The sequence below is a fragment of the Macadamia integrifolia genome, unplaced genomic scaffold (assembly GCF_013358625.1).
Source record: "Macadamia integrifolia cultivar HAES 741 unplaced genomic scaffold, SCU_Mint_v3 scaffold_57A, whole genome shotgun sequence".
Classification (NCBI taxonomy): Eukaryota; Viridiplantae; Streptophyta; class Magnoliopsida; order Proteales; family Proteaceae; genus Macadamia; species Macadamia integrifolia.
Genome location: NW_024870670.1, coordinates 51,597 through 57,596, shown reverse-complemented (window position 1 = coordinate 57,596; position 6,000 = coordinate 51,597).

The window sequence follows — 6,000 nt, the reverse complement described above, 5'->3', positions numbered from 1 at the left end:
CTAACCCCGCTCACTCATGTTAGGTTCACCAAATCCTACGCTTCTCGCACCGGATCTCACCCGTACCGAGCGGGAATCCTTGTACACTACAAGTAAGTGGGGAGAGGACGTTTGGCCTTGTTTCAAGGCATTGTTTGACATTCATTTAATTGTATCTAGTCTAGTCATGCCATCATGAAAATGCTATGTAGATTAGTCATCCTCACATTGTATTGCATGTGTGCTATGTTTACTTTCTAAATGCCAAGTGATGAGATGTTTATGTGATTGAATGTTGACATCATTGCGCATGATGCATTAATAGACTAGATGCCGTAGTTGGCTTGAAAATGAGTGCATTGGTGGCCCGTGGTATGGGACGCGGTGGCACTATGTAATCGTACTATTGTCATATAGGAGCATACGGTTTAGGATTTTCACCATCCCGTGCTACGACCCTTCCCAACAGGGGTTAAGTTGTTGGGTTACCATTTGGAGGGAAGCAGTGGTCGCGGTTGTCGGGTCACTGTGGCGGTTAGACATAACGTCTGGCGGGTCATTAGGACAGTCGGTAATTCCGGTGGTATATTCAAGAGGGTCAATCGTACTGCTTTTAAATTGCTGGAGTCAGCACCTTTAATTTTAGTCATTTACTTTTTTGTTGAGAGCCGGTGGTCGGCATGTTTTTACTTTTTTGAGTACTCACGGTGGGCCTTCTCCGACAGCCTTATGGGCGTATCACGGGATGGAGTTCGCGGCTCATACCTGGAGTATACGCACACTGTGGCTGTAGTAGCATTAAACCAAAGACTTAATAATGTTGCTTAGGTGGATGTGATTTAAAATGTATTGCATAGCATGTAGTGCATATGATTGTGTTTTGCTGTATGGACTGCTGTGTGGTCCATCTTACCACTTACTGAGCTAGTGAGCTCATCCCACGTGTGCACCCCCTTTTTAGATTATTTTGCAGGTCATACATCTGAAGAGCATGGATCGGGTCCCACGGTTGAGTTCCCTGAGGAGGATTGGTGGGCCCCGGAGGAGTTAGAGCACGACATTGACTGCTCGTGCGAGAGTTGTGCTGCGGGACCGCAGTTCTGATGCCGAGCTGAGCTCCACTTTTGAGGCTGAGCTGAGCTCTACCATGTGATGCCGAGCTGGGCTCAACCCTTGATGCCGAGCTGAGCTCTAGCCTTTGATACCGAGTCGAGCTGTGTACTCTGATTTTTTATGATTTCCTTTATGTACTTGATATGTGAATTGTACTTTTATTGTGTAAATATCATGCCTTCGGGCCCATATGTATATAATTATTGTATCACAATTCGGGTATCAAGTATTATGGGAATATTCACTGGTAAACCTAGTCTTCCGCTGATCTGATAAGTTTTTATTAGTTGTGTGTATGCTGTGGTGGATTACAATATCAGATGATCCTGGCAGGTTTGGGTTAACCGGTGTTAACCCGGTCACTGGGCCGATTCAGTGTGAATAGGGTGTGACAAGATTAGCATAGGCTTTATCCCTTGATCAAATTGGTGGGCGTTGTTTATTGGACAAAGTGAACGGGTTGCCTTTAAGGGAAATGATTTGGAGGTTATGGTGGGAGATAATGCCTTCTAAAAGGGAGGAAGAGGGTGTGGGGTTAAAAGGTCTTCCCCCAAACTTCTGATCCTAAGTGGTAATTTCATTGAAATCACCAATAAGAATGAAGGGCAACATTAGAGTTCTTAAGAACAAGTCAAGTTCTTCCCCAAATGCAGCTTTCATGTTGGGGTGTGGTGGGGCATAAAGACATATAATGTTCCATGAGAAAGGTAACTCTAGAGAAGGTTCTATGTGGATTGTAAAGAAACAGGAGCCAGAGTGAATAATTGAGAATTTCATATAATTTCAAAAAATTGACCCAACAAAATTGAACTGTTTGTTTTCAGTCTCCCAGAAAAAATATAAATATTAGAGAGAGAATATAATTGACTGTTGCATACAGTCCCAAGGGGATTTTGAGATTTGAGAGTGAAAGATGTTTGCAGTTTATTATTAGATAGAATTGTATGGAAAGTTACACGTAACATAACTCGCAAGTATTTCTATGCCAATCATTGTTCAATTAAATAGAATGATCAATGGATTGACCTCCACCAATTCCAATTCCAATTCAATTAGAATCGACCTTAGCCTTAGAAACCCATCACAAGTCGGCCAATTCTAATTGGCCAGAATAAGGATTAGCTAATTCTCATCTGAATTTGGATTTTGTTGATTCCAATTCGCTTCCTCAAACCACAACATGAAACCAAATGCACACAGAGTGGAGTGCCTTATGATTCATATACAATTGGCCCCACATGGTCAGGGAGGAAGAGTGCCTAAGAAGGTGTGTACTATCGACATCGTGTATATCATTTTCCATACAAAAGAAATATATAATAATTGGAAAATGAAATATCACTCCTCAAATAGTTAGTAAAATACGCGTATAATACGCGCATCCGAACGTCTAATTCAAAAGTTCATAATTTGGTGTATCAATCAAAAAAACCGTTTAATACGCATATTTGAAAGATAATCGTATTATACACGAATAATACTCATATAATACGTTACATACTCAATAAACCTTTTGGGTTCAAAAAAAAAAAATTTTGAGATTAACCCAAATGGGCCAAATCCCGATTCCCAACCCTTGTCTTCTATCAGGAACCCTAATCGATCTAAACTATAACCCTCCTTCTTCCCTCATCCAAGTAAACCAAAAAAGGATGAACCCTTGCCCTAGTGATCCCTTCTCTTCCATCTCCGTTCTTGGCAGCCAACAACCGAGGGCGATAGGTAAGGCATCAATACCCCTTGCTCTCATTCTCTTCTCCATTTCTCTTCCCATCGATTGTTGAAAGCCCAATCAACCCTTCCTCTTCTCCGTTTCTCTTCCCATTGGTAGTTGAATATACAATCGAGGGTGATTGCATCTGCAAATAATTTTTAACACGAAGCAAGAAGGATTCAAAAGAGATAACTCATATCGAAAAAGATGGCCAAGGGCAGGATTTTCCAAAAGGGGTTGAAATGAAGACCTTTCTAGGAAATTTAGCTTACAATCGCTATTTGAATTGGACCGACAATTGTTTACAAACATAGTTGCAGCCGGACAATGTAAAGAATTAGAAAGAGGGAAATGACACAGGTGTTCTCTTCCCTCTATTCTTATAATATTGCATCTGAGAAATCAAAGGAGTTGAAGGGAGGAAGTTCTTGAGCCTTAAAATTGATCCGTGATCAGTCTTAGATTGTACCCCCATGGAAATTTAAAGAAAATCCAAGTGTATCTTAGGGATGAACGATTGCAAACACTTATTCTCCATCTTCTTAAACCTTGTTTTCGTACCAAGAAGAATAAGAGAATTTGTAATAGTTATGAGACGAGATGAGATTTCATTCTCCTCTTAGTTCTTTCTACCATATCCTTTTTAGAGGTTAAATTTAATTAATATTAAATGTGAAAATTCAAAAGAATGGGAAATGATTTCAAATTGAAAAATCAGATTGGATTTTAGTGTCCATAAAAGCATGATAGATTAGAATTTAGTTTCAAACAATTATTTTTAGTCATGAATTTTTGCTCCCAAATTTGTACAGAGCAATCGTACTAAACATGTATTAAACATGAATCGTATCATTGCCGTATGTGTTTTATTGCACCAAGTTTTTTAAAACGTATTATTACCATATGGTCCATTTAATTGCTGTCCGTATCCGTTCCTGAATTATTGCCGTCCCTGAACTCACAAACTATGCTCCTCAACAAGGTGGATATGAGTTATTGTTTTTACCAAAAAAGGATACGAGTTATTATTAGGGGAAAATTTTCTAAACATTACAAGAACATATAGGGCTCTTACCTCTTCTCTTTGACACAATGAGAAGACTGAGGAAGGTCTCAGACCCCTCCCCAGAAAAGGAGGAAAAAGAAAGATCTAAAATCTCAAGGACAAATATTTGTCTTGTAAATTACAATATAGGACCTAGACATAAAAACCTCAGTCCATCCGGTTAAATCGTACTTTCTTCGTGGATATGCTAATTAACTTAAGATATATACATTAAGATATTAAAACATAACGAAAGGAAAGAGATAAACACTTTACTTCAATTTAGCAGCTTTGCAAGAGAAATGTTAGTAGACTAACAAGTAAAGTACTAGCTATACACAATACTATAGCTTTAGATATTGTTTAAACCTTAGAAGACTAATGAGAAGGCTAGTGAACATGTTGTAATTACAAAAAAATGCCTGTATCCCTGCAAATCATGACATATCACCGTCATGAAGGGGAAAACATGTTTAGAGTGAGAATCAACCACATATTGATGATTTTTCAACCAACAAGTAAAGAATGTCATGGTAAAAACAAAGTAAAAAACCATGAAAATTGGTGTACACACAAAATTACTAAATAAGTCCATATGCAAAACTAGCCATACATTGAAGAAAACATAGAAAAAAAAGGGGATAAGAGAATAATGAAACAAGCGTTCATATGAAAGAAGCAGATAAACATTAAATAAAAAACTTAAAAAATGAAAATCATAAAAAATTTGGGCAAACCAAATCGAATGAGAAAATAAAGACAAAAAGAACACTAGAGTGTAAACACAATCAACAAATCATACAAATTAACGTAAACACATAAAAAACAGTCAGAAAAATCCTAAAAATCACAAACACTTACGAAAAGGCTAACTAATGCTATTGTGTTATAGTTAAAGAATTCTACATTAGAAACTAGATATGCTACAATTTATAACATGTCACAATTGCCACATTAATGGGCAGCAATGCCGTACCATCAGGGTACCCATTGAGTGAATTGAATAAAGTAAATAAGAGATATATGAAGAAGACTCCAATAAATATAAATTCAAAACATATAAATAATGTAAAGACATTGAGAAGACTAAGCTCATGTCTACAGGATCTCACTTCTACATAACATTGAGAAACTTGCAAAACAATGGAGACTCTCTTTCCACTTCTCTCTTATGGACTCTTAGTAGGGACTTTTTTTTTCCTTTCTTAGATTCCCAAAATGTCTAAGGGGATTCTTATTTATAGCCTAAGGAATGACTCACGTCCAAGGTGGTGATCCTTGTTCAAATTCTTAGATATCTCTTTGATACCAAGGCAATAAGTCAAGTAACAACTAAGAAAGGTGTTGGTTTTTAATGCAAGTTTTAAAAAACAAATTAAGATTCAAAACACTTACCCCTTCAATTTTTGAAGATTTTTACAACTACCCTTAATTGCTTCTTAAATGGCTAGTTTATTTATGTAGCCTATTGTTGAAGCTAAAGGCATTATGTACTTTATTCAGTTTTGGTGATTCTTTAAGTCTCTCCATAAAATGTTATTAATCACTACAGTTGCTAGTACGTAATTTCTCTTTTGAAGTTCCTTAAGGCAATTTCTCTTTTAAGTTTTTGAGACACTTTATGTCTCTACACAGAAGTTTCTTGAGGAAGCAATTATTCAGTCTTGAGATATTAAATTTGAGAGATCTTTAATCTCTTATCTTTAATTATCAATTTATTCCTTTTGATTTTAAAGTTCTTTAATTCATTTATTTACTCCTCATCTCAATTTTCTTATAAGTAAGGGGAGCTTTAGCCTTTGCTAAACATGGATCAAGTCACTTGAAGCATTCAAGTTTGTGTCGTCAAGCTTTGATTTTTTTGAGTTTCATTGGATTTCACATATCCCTTTCTTAATGTTTTGGTTGTAAGGAGAATAAAAGGGAAGGGAAGAGAAATTTTCATACTTTAAAAGGAAATATATATAATCATTACCCATGTGATTTTAACATTAACTTCAAATTATTCCATATTTGGTTATAAAATTTCACTTTACTTTGCATCTAAAGTCATTTACTATGATATATAAAATACATTATTACTAAATATGGTTAAAAAATTTATGTAGCTTATATAATCATATGGGATAATGACTATAAACATTTATTT